We start from the raw sequence: 18266 nt of genomic DNA, 5'->3' as shown, positions 1-18266 counted from the left end.
TAACTTTCCAACCTTAGAACAAAAAACTTTTGTAAGTCTTGAATAAGGTTCATCAATGTGTGTTTTATTGTTATATTTACTCTATATATTGCCCTTTCTTCCCCTTTAAGTAGTAACAATTATCACTTGGTATGTGTAGTGGTGTGTGGTCGTGCAGTGTATAGTGTTATCGCATAACAGCTCCAGGGTCCCCATATACTGTCTTTGTGGAGTTATGTGTATTCTTCCCGTGTCCACATGGGTTTCCACTAGGTTCTCTGGTTTCCTTCCATCTTGCAAAAACATGCCAGTAGGTATACTGGCTATACTAAATTGCCCATAGGTGTGAGTGTGTGTACATGGTGTCTTGTGATAAACCGGTGTCTGATATTGGGTGTGTTCCAGCCTCATGCTCAGTGTTCCTGGGATAAGCTCCAGATCCATAAAAGCAGTTACTGAAGATGAATGAATGTGTATAGTCTCTTATATAGTAAAGTTTGTACTGTAGTAAAATGTATATACTATATATTTGAAATCGTATCAATATACCATCAGCAAAATATTTTAAAGGAAAGAAATTGGGTTCTAAAGGTCTGTAATGATTAATGATAAGTAGGTGCATCTCTTTTTTTTAAAAAATCTTTCCTCCCACTGAAGAGCAAATAGTCATATACTGGAGCTCTTTCAGCTCCAGGCTGATCCAGGCATGGTGCAGCAAAAAGTGCTACAGGAGGTCCTTCATATACACCGCTGTCAGATTGTACAACTCATCTACTTTATGTGAGCTGGACGATAACGTGACATTTTTACATTCCACCACACTGTATTTATTATTTTTCTTATGGACACGCTGTAATGACAGTCACATTATGATCATCACCTGCACTTCAGTCCATAAAGTGCCATGGCCTGAGGGTTAGAGAAGCAGCCTCGGGCCCCAAGGGTCACTGGTTTGATTCCTGGGATCAGCAGGAAAAATGTGAGTGGACTTGAGTGAATGAACAGCACTTTCCTTTCAGCCTGTATCATGGCTGAAGAGCCCTTGAGCAAAATACCTGCTCCCCAGGTACTGTAGCATGGCTGCTCACTGCTCTGGGTATGTGCATGTGTTCACTGCTTCAGATGGGTTAAATGCAGAGGAGGAATTTTGCTGTGCTTGGGTGTACATGTGACAAGTAAAGGCTTCTTCTGCTTCAATCACTTTACTTCCTTTAGTTGCGACTTATTTCATTTTTTTTAAAAATCAAATTTTATTCTTATTTACTTATTTTATTGTTGTATTAGTACTATAATCTGTGTTCTCTCTGCATTACCTGTGTCCCTGCAATTTGTTGTTTATTGTCCTGCTGCATCTACGGTACGTATCTACAGTATCTACACTGCAAAAATGACATCTTAACAAGTGAAAATATATTGAATATAATCAAACGTATCTTGTATTTCCACTTATGAGACTTTTTTTTAAATTCAAGCTTGAAACAGGGGTGGCACGGTGGTGTAGTGGTTAGCGCTGTCGCCTCACAGCAAGAAGGTCCTGGGTTCGAGCCCCGGGGCCGGCGAGGGCCTTTCTGTGTGGAGTTTGCATGTTGTCCGTGTGGGTTTCCTCCGGGTGCTCTGGTTTCCCCCACAGTCCAAAGACATGCAGGTTAGGTTAACTGGTGACTCTAAATTGACCGTAGGTGTGAGTGTGAATGGTTGTCTGTGTCTATGTGTCAGCCCTGTGATGACCTGGCGACTTGTCCAGGGTGTACCCCGCCTCTTGCCCGTAGTCAGCTGGGATAGGCTCCAGCTTGCCTGCGACCCTGTAGAAGGATAAAGCGACTTGAGATAATGAGATGAGATGAGCTTGAAACAGTCAGATAATTTTGCTCATTTTCAGTATTTTATTTCTAGAATGAAACAAAATTTATCTGCCAAAAGACAAAGAAAATATGAAGTGTAAAATGAGTAAAATAAAAATCTCAAGGTAGGTTTAATAATTTTCTATGTTGTTTATTGTAATCTTATAATACTGTAGGAAATACTAGATAAATTGGATAATATTCAGGGTATTTTCACTTGATGTCAGTTTTTGCATTGTAGAACTTTCTAAGATAAACATACAGTGGGGTCCAAAAGTCTGAGAGCGCTAGTGAAAATGCTTCTATTTTGCATTCTTTTCTTATTTAATACAACAATTTTCATTACAAATTATATTACTGACAACAAACTGAGTGAAAAGTAGAATCTTTGTAACATTTACATGAGTTTCAGAGTTTCTTAGTATTTGGCTTGTCACCTCATCTCATCTCATCTCATCTCATCTCATCTCATTATCTGTAGCTGCTTTATCCTGTTCTACAGGGTCGCAGGCAAGCTGGAGCCTATCCCAGCTGACTACGGGCGAGAGGCGGGGTACACCCTGGACAAGTCGCCAGGTCATCACAGGGCTGACACATAGACACAGACAACCATTCACACTCGTATTCACACCTACGGTCAATTTAGAGTCACCAGTTAACCTAACCTGCATGTCTTTGGACTGTGGGGGAAACCGGAGCACCCGGAGGAAACCCACGCGGACACGGGGAGAACATGCAAACTCCGCACAGAAAGGCCCTCGCCGGCCACAGGGCTCGAACCCGGACCTTGGCGACAGCGCTAACCACTACATCACCGTGCTGCCCCGAATATTAAATATTCAAAATATTGAACATTTACTTTCTTTGTTTTAAATATTTGAAATTTCTAAAACCTTCTGTCTTCCCCCCAATTTTAAATGAAAAAGAAAAAAATCCCAGATTTTCCATGTGGTCTCATATTTTTGGTCCCCAGTATAGGGGAGAGTGGGGAGACTTGGGACAGTTTGTATTCCCATAAATTAATTTCAACCAATTAGGTTTTAGATGACATCAGAAGTTAGATGTTGAGAGTAACCTCCTTCCTTTGGAGCCATGAAGCTGGACACTGCAGTAAGGTTATTGTAGTTAAATATGTTTATCAACCAAAACTTGTATTTTCTACTTCTCAGTCCACCTCCATTCTATGGTGTAATGTGCACTAGTGAATTTGGGATTTGTTAGGAATTAAAGTATTTAGTCTAGAGTTCCCATATATAGTATTATTTATTAAACTTAAATTCTGTAGAAAGAACATTTAAAGGAACAGTCCACCGTACTTCCATAATGAAATATGCTCTTATCTGAATTGAGACGAGCTGCTCCGTACCTCTCCGAGCTTTGCGCGACCTCCCAGTCAGTCAGACGCAGTCAGACGCGCTGTCATTCCTGTTAGCAATGTAGCTAGGCTCAGTATGGCCAATGGTATTTTTTGGGGCTGTAGTTAGATGCGACCAAACTCTTCCGCGTTTTTCCTGTTTACATAGGTTTATATGACCAGTGATATGAAACAAGTTCAGTTACACAAATTGAAACGTAGCAATTTTCTCTGCTATGGAAAGTCCGCACTATAATGACAGGCGTACTAACACCTTCTGCGCGCTTCGGCAGCGCATTGATATCTGAGCTCCGTATCAATGCGCTGCCGAAGCGTGCAGAAGGTGTTAGTACGCCTGTCATTATAGTGCGACATTTGTGCAATATTTGTGACAGCTACATTGCTAACAGGAGTGACAGCGCGTCTGACTGCGTCTGACTGACTGGGAGGTCGCGCAAAGCTCGGAGAGGTACGGAGCAGCTCGTCTCAATTCAGATAAGAGCATATTTCATTATGGAAGTACGGTGGACTGTTCCTTTAAGGATTTTTTTTTCAAAATGTCCAGATGGGGAGACTTGGGACAGTTCATCATGTTGCAGGTTTTCTCCTGTGGTTTACAAATAGAAAATTGTTTAAAATTTTCGTTAAAATGTGGGCGTGTCCCTGCATGTGGATTAAACTTATTCCTTCTTGAGAATCAAACTGTTTTGTCTAGTCAGGTTTTGGGTAAACTGATATTTTTTTATCACTGTACCAGCACTGTGTTCATACAGTTCATATATTACAAGTTTTGATGATAAATAAAAGTTAAACGTGTAGGCCTAGGTATTTTATTTTTATTCCATGTCTCTCCACTATGTCCCATGTCTCCCCTCAATGTCTCATGTCTCCCTGCAAAAATAATGACAGAAAAAGTGAAGCCTGAAGGACAGTATATGTGACAAGCTGAGAAACTAATGTTGTGGTAAGACAGTATAGTAAATAATGCAATATGAATGCGACACCACCTTCAAAGAATTTCACACAATCTACAAAAGCTGAAAACTTGTCCCAGGTCTCCCTGCTCTCCACTATGCATATATAGTGATTATGAATGAATTTACATATGTAATGTGCATATGATAGGATTGTTATTCTAATTATTAACTGACTACTCTGGCTAATTGGGTGGCACGGTGGTGTAGTGGTTAGCACTGTCGCCTCACAGCAAGAAGGTGCTGGGTTCGAGCCCAGTGGCCGACGGGGGTCTTTCTGTGTGGAGTTTGCATGTTGTCTGGTGCTCTGGTTTCCCCCAAAGACATTTGGCTACTCTAAATTGTCCATAGAATGTGTGGAAAGGAACCGGCTACCCTGCTGATGCAATTCTGGCCAAGTCAACCAAATGTGGTTTGCCTTGAGCCTGGATTGGGTTTGGCCCTGATGACTCGTGCTAATTACTGACCAACACGGTGGTGTAAGTGGTTAGCACGGTTGCCTCACAGCAAGAAGGTTCTGGGTTCAAGCCCAGCAGCTGGCGGAGGCCTCTCTGTGTGGAGTTTGCATGTTCTCCCCATGTCTGCGTGGGTTTCCTCCGGGTGCTCCGGTTTCCTGCACAGTTCAAAGACGTGGTTAGGTTAATATGGGACGGCCTTGGGCTGAGGTGGCCTTGAGCGAGGCACCTAATTCCTAACTGTTCCCCAGGCTGCCCACTGCTCTGGATATATGTGTGTGTTCACTGCTTCAGATGGGTTCAATGCAGAGAGGAATTTCACAAGCGTGTGATGAATTGGAGAAAGATTTCGGGAGTCATTTGTGATAGGAAAGTCCCAGCAAAAGTGAAAGGTAAGATGTAGTGAGACAGTAGTGAGACCAGCTGTGATGTATGGATTGGAGACCGTACCCTTAACGAAGAAACAGGAGGCAAAGTTGGAGGTGGCGGAGTTGAGGATGTTAAGGTTTGCGATGGGAGTGACAAGGTTGGACAGGATAAGGAACAAGCACATCAGAGGGACAGCACATGTGGAGAGCTTGGGAATTAAGCTAAGAGAAGAGAAGAGAAGAGAAGAGATGCAGAGCATGTTGGAAGGAGAATGTTGAGTAGGGTGCATCAGTTGCCCTCACTTTCATAAAATCTGATGCATTTTTGTTTGGGTGTTCCTTTTCACCAATAAAGACATCCTGTAAAATTTTTTGACCATATTCAAAAGTCTAATGGTGGCACCATGAGGTTCATTTTTTTTTTTTTGCCAAAAAACGCTTATTTTATGTTTTCGCGTAAGGTTTGAATCACAATGTTGGACTCCATTTATTGATTTCTTGTGACCCAGAGATCATGTTAAGAACATTTGCATTTAATAGGGGCTAGCATATGCATAGGCGGCAAGCTTCAAACCAGGGTTATAACATTGATACCGGTAGATAATGCTAGTGACACCCTAAAATAAACCTCCAAATATTTTTAGACATTCTAGACATACTGTCTACAGTATCTAAGATATTTGATGTACTCTATAAGGTGCCATAATGTTTCATGAAAAGTGATCGAAATTTTGTCATAAAAGTCATAAAATAGCAGCTTTTTCCATAACTTTGAGCTCCTGGTGCCACCATTAAACTTTTTGAATTTTGTCAAAATATTTCACCCAGTGTGTTTTCTTACCAAAAGGAACATAAAAACAAAAATGCATCATGATCAGAGGAACTTTTCATTTTTAGGGGGCAACTGATGCACCCTAATGTTGAGGCCAGGCAAACGAAAATTACGAAGGCCAAAGAGGAGATACATGGATGTGGTGAGGGAGGACATGAAAGTGGCAGGTGTGGTAGAGAAGGATACGGAAGACAGGGAGCAATGGAGACGAAAGATCCGCTGTGGTGACCCCTAATCAGGAGCAGCCAAAAGAAGAAGAAGTGATGAATAAAGTTGTTGTTGAATATGTACACTACCGTTCAAAAGTTTGGGGTCACTTTGAAATGTCCTTATTTTTGAAAGAAAAGCACTGTTCTTTTCAATGAAGATCACTTTAAACTAATCAGAAATCCACTCTATACATTGCTAATGTGGTAAATGACTATTCTAGCTGCAAATGTCTGGTTTTTGGTGCAATATCTCCATAGGTGTATAGAGGCCCATTTCCAGCAACTCTCACTCCAGTGTTCTAATGGTACAATGTGTTTGCTCATTGCCTCAGAAGGCTAATGGATGATTAGAAAACCCTTGTACAATCATGTTAGCACAGCTGAAAACAGTTGAGCTCTTTAGAGAAGCTATAAAACTGACCTTCCTTTGAGCAGATGGAGTTTCTGGAGCATCACATTTGTGGGGTCGATTAAATGCTCAAAATGGCCAGAAAAATGTCTTGACTATATTTTCTATTCTGGGCGGCACGGTGGTGTAGTGGTTAGCGCTGTCGCCTCACAGCAAGAAGGTCCGGGTTCGAGCCCCGTGGCCGGCGAGGGCCTTTCTGTGCGGAGTTTGCATGTTCTCCCCGTGTCCGCGTGGGTTTCCTCCGGGTGCTCCGGTTTCCCCCACAGTCCAAAGACATGCAGGTTAGGTTAACTGGTGACTCTAAATTGACCGTAGGTGTGAATGGTTGTCTGTGTCTATGTGTCAGCCCTGTGATGACCCTGTGGCGACTTGTCCAGGGTGTACTCTGCCTTTCGCCCGTAGTCAGCTGGGATAGGCTCCAGCTTGCCTGCGACCCTGTAGAACAGGATAAAGCGGCTAGAGATAATGAGATGAGATGTTTTCTTTCTCATCTCATCATCTCTAGCCGCTTTATCCTTCTACAGGGTTGCAGGGGTCACTTTGAAATGTCCTTATTAGGGCGAAAGTCGCCAGGTCATCACAGGGCTGACACATAGACACAGACAACCATTCACACTCACACCTACGGTCAATTTAGAGTCACCAGTTAACCTAACCTGCATGTCTTTGGACTCTGGGGGAAACCGGAGCACCCGGAGGAAACCCACGCGGACACGGGGAGAACATGCAAACTCCACACAGAAAGGCCCTCGCCGGCCCCAGGGCTCGAACCCAGGACCTTCTTGCTGTGAGGCGACAGCGCTAACCACTACACCACCGTGCCACCCATGTTTTCTTTCTTTCCGTCTTTTTCAGTATTATCAGCAACATCAAAGTATCACTTTCTTCCTTCCTTTTGATATTTTCCTCTTACCCACAGCACTGTACTGTACATACCGTATGCATTAGAAATGGTGGGAGAAAAAGGCACCATGTATCGACAGGTGCCGCCAAAACACCACACACTCCAACTGCACAGCTCTGAAAAACACACCATATGACTTTAATACGATTTCCTAATTTCAGCAGTTTTATGAGCACGGTTTCGACTGTAAACATATCATGCTATATCAAAATGTACACGTTGTTTAGTTCTTGCTCGTGTCAGAATTTCATCACACAAAACACCTGCCACTTAAGAGCCTGTAATAAACTTCTTCGTTTATTTATTGGAAGGATTCAGACTTTCTGTGTGTGTGTGTGTGTGTGTGTGTGTTCAAGCTGTATTTTCCGGATGGTAAATTGTTGCGAGGGTGTTTGCAGCTGGAGGAGGACCAACTTGATTCCGTTGCATCCTGCTGCAGATGTGCAGCTCCATCCACGCGCGCACACACACACGCACGCACGCACGCAAGCGCACACATTTACTCACTCACTCACTCAGAAGCGCAGCAGCAAGGTGCATTGCATTCCTCCTCCTCATGCAAATTCGACGGCGTTTAATTGTCCAGTCTGAGAGATCTGGCGTCCAGTCTGAATCGGCCTTGATACCCAGCAGGAGTCAGTGGATTTGTGGCTTCACTGAGACGATGCTGTCAGACCCAGAGGCGGCGAGTGCATGACACGGACTGCTGAAAATGTGTGCATGTGTGAAATTCTCCTCCATCCGGTGATGATGCCAAGAAGGAGTGCAGAAACTTTTAGCTAAATGACCGAGCTAAATGCATGCTCCAGTTATTCAGTGTGTGGACTGAAGAAGAGCCAAAACGACTTTTGAGAATTATTTCTGCACCAAGTTGTGATTAATCGCCTGCCTGGTCGCGATGAGACATACTGTGTCACCATGATGAAGCTTCTGCAGGTCATTATTTTGTGCGGATTTCTGAACACTCACATCAATGGTGAGTTCTCGGGTTTATTTATTTATTTATGCGCTAATGTGTACACTATCGGTAGTTTGTTTCAAGTTGCGCGAGACGGTGCGCAGTCTGAATGCGCAGTAGGTTGTTTCAGGACTGACTGAAGCAAGCTTTATCTGACATCCATAACAGACACTATTTCACTCTTATGGCGCTATATATTAGCAAAATTCAGTTCATTTCCAGGATATTTCATCCAATTGTATAAAACTGTACTAGTAATATGACTACCAAGCTCTACTGGAGCCATAATGCTATTTTTTGTTGATATTTACTCAATGCCACAACCTGACAAGTTTTCTTTCTTAAAAAAAAAAAAATGTTTGACTCACCTATTCTGATAAATTCCCTGTGAACTGGCTTTCACTATCCTTATTTTCTCCATTAAATCAATACACATCTCACCCTGATGTCTAAAATATCAAGAAATTATATCTTCTTATTCTTTATATAGATATCACAACTCGAATTTAGCATGCACTGCTATCGATTTTAGCACTTTCTACTGAAGGTTCCTGTATGAGGATTGTATTAAAACCTATATTGCAATCAGGGCTGAAACGGTGTAAAATTCACTGTATGTTAACTGTACCACCCTATTCCCTGTCACTGGGGTGGTGGAACCATCAAGGCTGCACCTTTTGTACCTTTAGAATGCAGCTAAAGTACCTGGATGAACCTTTAATGTCCAGTGATATACCTTAAAGTATGACGTATAAAGGTATACCGGTACTGAATAAAAGTACCAAAGATGTACCCTTGATGGTACCACCAATAACCGTGACAGTGAAAAGTACAGTTTGGTACCTATTTCTCACCTATTCTGATAAATTCCCTTTGAACTGGCTTTCACTATCCTTATTTTCTCCATTAAATCAATACACATCTCACCCTGGTGTCTAAAATATCGAGAAATTATATCTTCTTATTCTTTATATAGATATCACAACTCGAATTTAGCATGCACTGCTATCGATTTTAGCACTTTCTACTGAAGGTTCCTGTATGAGGATTGTATTAAAACCTATATTGCAATCAGGACTGAAATGGTGTAAAAATCACTGTATGTTAACTGTACCACCCTATTCCCTGTCACTGGGGTGGTGGAACCATCAAGGCTGCACCTTTTGTACCTTTAGAATGCAGCTAAAGTACCTGGATGAACCTTTAATGTCCAGTGATATACCTTAAAGTATGACATATAAAGGTATAAGGTATAACGGTACTGAATAAAAGTACCAAAGATGTACCCTTGATGGTACCACCAATAACCGTGACAGGGAAAAGTACAGTTTGGTACCGATTTCTCACCTATTCTGATAAATTCCCTGTGAACTGGCTTTCACAATCCTTATTTTCTCCATTAAATCAATACACATCTCACCCTGATGTCTAAAATATCAAGAAATTATATCTTCTTATTCTTTATATAGATATCACAACTCGAATTTAGCATGCACTGCTATCGATTTTAGCACTTTCTACTGAAGGTTCCTGTATGAGGATTGTATTAAAACCTATATTGCAATCAGGGCTGAAACGGTGTAAAATTCACTATATGTTAACTGTACCACCCTATTCCCTGTCACTGGGGTGGTGGAACCATCAAGGCTGCACCTTTTGTACCTTTAGAATGCAGCTAAAGTACCTGGATGAACCTTTAATGTCCAGTGATATACCTTAAAGTATGACGTATAAAGGTATAACGGTACTGAATAAAAGTACCAAAGATGTACCCTTGATGGTACCACCAATAACCGTGACAGGGAAAAGTACAGTTTGGTACCGATTTCTCACCTATTCTGATAAATTCCCTGTGAACTGGCTTTCACTATCCTTATTTTCTCCATTAAATCAATACACATCTCACCCTGATGTCTAAAATATCAAGAAATTATATCTTCTTATTCTTTATATAGATATCACAACTCAAATTTAGCATGCACTGCTATCGATTTTAGCACTTTCTACTGAAGGTTTCTGTATGAGGATTGTATTAAAACCTATATTGCAATCAGGGCTGAAATGGTGTAAAATTCACTGTATGTTAACTGTACCACCCTATTCCCTGTCACTGGGGTGGTGGAACCATCAAGGCTGCACCTTTTGTACCTTTAGAATGCAGCTGAAGTACCTGGATGAACCTTTAATGTCCAGTGATATACCTTAAAGTATGACGTATAAAGGTATAAGGTATAACGGTACTGAATAAAAGTACCAAAGATGTACCCTTGATGGTACCACCAATAACCGTGTCAGGGAAAAGTACAGTTTGGTACCTATTTCTCACCTATTCTGATAAATTCCCTGTGAACTGGCTTTCACTATCCTTATTTTCTCCATTAAATCAATACACATCTCACCCTGATGTCTAAAATATCAAGAAATTATATCTTCTTATTCTTTATATAGATATCACAACTCGAATTTAGCATGCACTGCTATCGATTTTAGCACTTTCTACTGAAGGTTCCTGTATGAGGATTGTATTAAAACCTATATTGCAATCAGGGCTGAAACGGTGTAAAATTCACTGTATGTTAACTGTACCACCCTATTCCCTGTCACTGGGGTGGTGGAACCATCAAGGCTGCACCTTTTGTACCTTTAGAATGCAGCTGAAGTACCTGGATGAACCTTTAATGTCCAGTGATATACCTTAAAGTATGACGTATAAAAGGTATAAGGTATAACGGTACTGAATAAAAGTACCAAAGATGTACCCTTGATGGTACCACCAATAACCGTGACAGGGAAAAGTACAGTTTGGTACCTATTTCTGAGTGCAGGCTTACTACACTGTCACATCAATGAAAGTATTAGTAAATTGCCGGCTTAGGAAAGGATTTATAACATGTTTTAAAATGATTATTCACAGATTTTGGTTTATTAAAAACAATGAAGAATTGCATCTTTTCCTTTCCTTTAGGGTGGTACAGTGGGTAGTGTTGCCACCATGTATCTTCAGGATTCCTGGTTCGATTGTGATCTTGGATTACTGTCTGTATGGAGTTTTGCATGTTGTCACTGTGTCCATGTGGGTTTGCTCTAGGTCCAGTTTCCTTCTACAGCTCAAAAAACATGCCAGTAGGTTACTGGCTACTCTCGATTCATTCCATTCATGTTCATGGTGTATTCCTGGCTCACACCCAGTGTAGCCAGGAGAGGCTCCACATCCACCAGGAACAAGACCAGGATCACTAAAAATCACTGAATTAATTAATTGACGAATGAATTTATTTTATAAATGACTTTTAGTACATATTATTTATTACCTTATTGTAGCTACTCTCAGTTCATCCCATTCGTGTTCATGGCGTATTCCTGCCTCGCACCCAGTGTAGCCAGGAGAGGCTCCACATCCACCAGGAACAAGACCAGGATCACTAAAGATCACTGAATTAAATAATCGACAAATGAATTTATTTTACAAATGAATATTATTTATTACATTATTGTAGTATACAGCCACACCCCTTTCTGCATGCGTTCAATTCACTGAATAATTTTAAATCACAACTAGTGACACTGCAATACAATACCAACATCACAGGGCTGAATATTGGCCCACACATGATACTGAACTAACACTGATTTCCTCTTAATAATTCCTGAATGCTTCTGATGCCAGGATTTAAGACAAGCTGTGACCTAAGTTCAGTGCAAAAACTGCTCAGTCGGTCAGAGCCATGAATATTCACAGCATATCATTTATCAGTGGATTGATTGGTAAAGTGTTCTTTCATAATAGTTTCAGCTCAGGACAGATGCATTCCTACACTCTCAGAAAAAAAAGGTACTAAAGCTTTGTCCAACTGTTCACCTTTTGTGTCTTTAGTATGCATTTTTTACCTAGAAATGTATAAGGCAAAAATTATGGTCCAGTGTACCTTAAATCTTTTTTTTTTAAGGTACACTTAAAAACAAAACATTAAAGACATTTTTTTCTGTGATCTTCCTTGAAATAGCACTGACTTTTGCTCACCTCTAGAACTCTTTTGGCTTTTGGCTATGTATGCGCAGATGCCAAAAATATAATATTAATATTTTGTCATGCTTAACCTCCGCCTCCTTCTACCCCACTGAAAATGGTGAGCTTATTTCACTCTGAAATAACCTTTGTCACATTAGGGAATAAGAATACATTATGATTTCAGTTTTGTGCTGCTTTTAACACTACAAATACTCAAATGCTATATATGCTAATTCTATGTATTCTTATAACTATACAAAGTGAATAGTGGGGAATATTTCATCAGTAGATAGATGCATTTGTGAAGCTTCATTTGCTTCAGCCTGTCACTAGTAGCAGTTAATATTTATGCCGAGGTATATTTCTTGTGCCATTATGTTTAGCAAAGTTCAGAAGGACTGTTTGTCTTCCTAACACCTTATTTGTGTAGTCTGGGTGTGATGTGGTGTCCTTGTTCTCTGTTTTTGAAAGGTTTCATTTTTTGACACTTGGAAATAAATGGCAGCACTTGGAGTGATTCGTGATCAAACCTAATCCTTGGGAATGAGATAGCCTTTGCTATCTTTTTGATTCTACTAACCTGTTTCGAAGCTCATTAAATGACGCCCGAGGTGCTTTCCTGATTGAGTCTTTAACATAACCCTGTTTGCCCATTTATTTGATTATCACCCATCATGCTTTCTACACTATTTTATACCATGTCGTGATCTCCATACAGGCTGAATATACAGTACAGGATTGGGGTAATTTGGATTTGATTTAGAGACAGCAGTTAGTAGTATAGATCGTCAGCTTTTAGGAATGTATGGTGTCTGGCTGCATGGATTCTTTGAAATTCCTGAGCCTTCACTATCATCAGTCTTGTCCTTAATGGGAAATGAGATGTAGGCTGTAGAACGAATGAAGCAGTGGAAACTGCTACCGCAGTCCACCAGATCCCATTCTCCATGGCTTAATAGCCGACAGTAGAGTAACATTGAGTAAATAATCGGTATTGCTTTCATCTTTCTGTGCTGTAAACTGCAGTCCCGGTGTCCAAATTGCATTCCGGCCTCACAGTGGATTTATTGAATTGACATCAGGAACATGGCACAACTGCGCCCTAAACCACTCAGCAAGTGAACTTGTTATAACCAGCGCCTGCTGTTTCTGAATTTTCAAAAGAACATCAATGCCAGGACACCGGCTGAGCTTCCGCTTGTGTTTGGACTTGCGAAAAAATCTATTCTTATAGCAAAAACATGGCATGTAGCCTATAGGAAGCCTGTCAAATCTGACAAGGTGTTGAAGGGTCATGCATTCCATCATCCTCCCCATCTGCCTCGCCATTTGCTTACGGGTTTCACACGGTAATGTCAATTTGAAAAGACGTTCTCATACATATAGCATGCACATAATGGCAGATACACTGGCTGTGAGGTACTGCATATGCTCAAAAGCTTCAATCCCTGGCTGTCAATCTTGTATCTGCCAGCATGACAGACCCACACACATAGTGCACATGCCTTCATTTCTCTTTTTCCTTTCCGTTTTCCTGAGGGAATGATCTAAATCTAGGGTATGCTTATAAATGAGCGAAAAACCGCCTGCTTGTCAGTAGAGTCTGTGTTTTTCTGTTTCTGTGGATGAAAGCTTATGAAATCTGGGCACTCATATGTACAGGAGCACTGAAGGGATTAATGAACCAACAGCAGTCCGAGCGAGCAGTTGATCATGTTTATGCAAGCAGCTCTGCGATTGAGTGAGCCGAGTCGTCTAACTTGGTCTTTATGTTGGGAATTGCTTTGGTCAGACAGGCCTGCAGACAGTCAGTTAAGCAGACAGTCTAGAGAATGAGGTTTTGAAATTGAACTAGTGATGGAATTTCATATATCGAGGCTCTGGTGTTAAATCTTTAATGCAGTCTACAGCCATGGCATGTCAGGAGCGAGACGGTGCTTTTAGCTGTTATGTAGCTATGAAATCTGTTCTTATTAGGGTGCTCATTTGCATATTGTAGGCGAGAGCTCTTCTTTCAGTCGTTTGATGGCTTCAAATCTAACAAACTATCATTTTCATATAGAGCAATATTTAATACAAATATTGTTCAGGTTTGATAGTGAAACCGAAGAACCTGCCAAAGCAGTGAAATAGGGACACTATTAATGAAAATCACACGGACTAATCCAACAAGCACACATTCATTTATATGTAAATACTGTACATGTTTAAGGAAACACAATCCTACGCACGTGCGTGTGATTGTATGCACACACAGACTCCCTCTGTTTCCAGCCAGAGAGAGAGCAGAGTGTTTGAGTGAGGCGTTTAATAAAATAACTGATTGAACTCCTTCACTCCTGTGAGAATATCATAAATATAACATGCACCTTGCACTGTCAGTCTCTCTAACTTAGACAATCTGGACAGTTTTTTTGTTCATGATAGACACCTGGCCTGACTCTAGAGCGCATACCACATACTGTATATAAGCATATCATTTCTAAGCATTATTATGGATTTATAGTATTATAAATTATATATAGTATAATTTATAGATTTTATAGTAGCTCATAAAACAGTTAAAGGAATAATTCAATGTAGGCTTAATGAAAAAAAAAAAGTCACCCTGAATGACTTGCACATCTATATTTATAACTAATATGAAATATTCAGTGGCGTCCAAAGTGTGTTTTATCATTAAATTCTCAGCTGACTTTTTTTTCCATTTAAAGATTTTCTTTAACATGCTGGTCTACTTTCAGTTAACGGTTACTGGATTCCCACCTTACCCACAATGAGTACCTGCTGATAGTTGCACCAGTTGGATTTAGAGCTTGCTTAATCTCTCGCAAAAGACAGTGATGCAGCAGCACTTTAGTAATTTTATCTATCCAACTCTCTCACCTTTTCATCTGTACAATCTGCTCAAACAGAGGTCACAAAAGTACACCTATTCTTTACTTAAACAGAAGTGCAGACACTTGTGTTAAAAAAAAAGACTCTGGTAAAAGTACAAGTATTGATTCAAATTCTTTACTCAGGTAAAAGTATAAAAGTACACACTCTGAAATGTACTCATCTCATTATCTCTAGCCGCTTTATCCTGTTCTACAGGGTCGCAGGCAAGCTGGAGCCTATCCCAGCTGACTACGGGCGAAAGGCGGGGTACACCCTGGACAAGTCGCCAGGTCATCACAGGGCTGACACATAGACACAGACAACCATTCACACTCACATTCACACCTACGGTCAATTTAGAGTCACCAGTTAACCTAACCTGCATGTCTTTGGACTGTGGGGGAAACCGGAGCACCCGGAGGAAACCCACGCGGACATGGGGAGAACATGCAAACTCCGCACAGAAAGGCCCTCGCCGGCCACGGGGCTCGAACCCGGACCTTCTTGCTGTGAGGCGACAGCGCTAACAACTACACCACCGTGCCGCCCCTGAAATGTACTCAAAGCATAAAATTAAAAAGGCTGGTGAGGGACATTTCTACTACCTGTTTGTGTGTGAAGCTAACTGAACCTCATGTAATAGAATAGAATAGAATAAACAGTTATTTCACAAAATTAAGTCATACATGAGCTGATAGCCAATGAGGTGCGTAGCACCGAGTCGGCTCTAAGCCATGTAGGACGAGATTGAATGGAATAACTGTTTTATTCTATCCACATTCACTGGATTTTGAGAAACAGAGCATTTTTATTTTTATTTTTTGCAAATTTGATAAATAAACATGTCAGACAAAATCATTTCTGCGTGGAATGTAAACAAACTGGCAAAATGACAGGAGCAATTGTGAAAAATGCTAGAATAATAATTCTTGAAAAATAAAATATGTTCTTACTATCAAATACTTTTATTCCATATTTTGTTGCTTTTTTTGGGGGGGGGGGGCTTTTCTTCTTCTTTAAGGTTTATTTGGCAGTTGGCAAACCAACTTAAAGGTCCATTACCGCCACCAACTGGGCTGGAGTGCAGAACAGGGGATATTGGGGGAAAAAACAGAGCATTTTTATTTTAATTTTTTTACAAATTTGATAAATAAAAACGTCGACAACGTCATTTCTGTGTGGAATGTAAACAAACCGGCAAAATGACAGGAGCCATTTGTGAAAAATGCTAGAATGATAATTGCGTTGGCAAACCAACTTAAAGGTCCATTACCGCCACCAACTGGGCTGGAGTGTGGAACAGGGGCTACTGGGGCAAAAACTATATTATTTTAGCTATTTCTGTTTATTTTTAATACTTGATACCAATTTTTGGGGTTTTGTTTTCGAATAGAGTTTTTATTTTGTCTTCGGCTGGTTCAGTAAAACGCTCTGCCATTTTGTTTTTCTCTACTCATGGTATATGAGCTGATATCCTAGTAGTAGAGTAGCCAATCAGAGTGCGATTGCTCATATTCGGTGAATGTGGATCGAATAATATAATATTTTCGGGGGGTCGGCATGTGTGTGTGGAAAGAAGCAAACCCAGACTTTCTTAAATTAATTATAAAATAATACCGTATAGGGTGACAAATACTTTGTGACAAATAAATAATCCATTTGCCCGTGCAGTCGATTGACTAGCAGCTAGCTAAGTACAGCGTGGTGACTGGTAACCCAGCTGTATATAATGGTAACTTATAGCTATCCTTACCTTACTAGGCTCTTTACATGCTTACTAATAACTTATTTGAAGAGTTTGAAGAACAAATATCAAATTCAAATGCATTTGTCACATACAGATTTATACATAGTACGACATGCAGTGAAATGCTTATTGCAATGCTCCATTAGTAGTGAAGATAGTTTAGGAGGTAAAAGGAAAAGTAGTAAAAAAAAGAAAGGGTGTAAAATAGAATGTAATCAATAGGATAAAAAAATGTGATGAAAGAATGCTCTGCAGAATATACACAATATACAGAATATGCATAAATATCTTGCACTAAAGAAAAAAAAAGAAATATACGTGCATTGCACTGTAACGAATGAAAACTGAAATATGTATTGCACTGTCATGAAGTTGCATGAAGAAGTGCAATAGCAAAGAAATGTACTATTGGAAATGTGCTGTATAAATTGCATTTTAGTTAGATGGAATTGCATGAAGATGTGTAAGAGAGATGCGGGAATGAGGGTGAAGTAATGACGAGACCTAGTTGTTGTCCATAATTGTCTGTTATTGTTCGTTATTGTCCTGATTAAGAGCCCGAATGGCCTGAGGGAAGAAGCTCCTCCTCATTCTCTCCGTGTTGGCCTACCACATCCAGCTAAAGCGTTCGGTATTTAAATCAAACAATTTGGCATGTTTACACAAAAACTTTGAGAAGTTCAGAGAAAACCCATCCGTCTCAGTTTGCTGAATTTGAGCGCAGCTTATGTTTTGATTGAAAGTCAGTTGTGTTGCCAGATTGGTTTGGTTTAATCGGTGTTGTCTTTTCTCTGTGTTATTGTCCCATCCATTTAGGTTGAAATCGGTCTTGCTGTTGGGAATGCGTGCAGTGATGTAAAATAATAATAAAGAGAAAAAGAATTCCTTTCAAATGCATTCAAACTAAAGTAACAAGCGTGATTTGAAAATGTAAGCAGGAGAAAGTACAAATATTTGTGTTAATATATGTAGGGAGTGAAAGGAAAAAGTTGTCAGAGAATAAATACTCAAGTAAAATACAGATATCTGAAAACTCTACTTAAGTACAATAACGAAGTATTTGTACTTTATTACTTTGCACCTCTGCAGATCATTTCCAAAAGCTACAGCTTTCATGCTGATACCATCATACTTGTGGCCAGCATCATGCTTGTCATCTCGTGGATTTAATTTAACTGCTTTAATTTAGATTGTTCAGAATTTACCTCCTACTAAACTCTAAGTTAAGTAAGTACGCGAGCAGTATCTCCTTGTGATTTTAGCATGCCACGGCCATGAAGGGAGGTTCTCATGGGAAGAACAAGCATACAGCACCAAGCAACAAATTACCACTTGGATTGCTAAACA

Source organism: Neoarius graeffei, chromosome 25 (assembly GCF_027579695.1).
Source record: "Neoarius graeffei isolate fNeoGra1 chromosome 25, fNeoGra1.pri, whole genome shotgun sequence".
Classification (NCBI taxonomy): domain Eukaryota; kingdom Metazoa; phylum Chordata; class Actinopteri; order Siluriformes; family Ariidae; genus Neoarius; species Neoarius graeffei.
Note: the sequence above shows the minus strand (reverse complement) of the source record.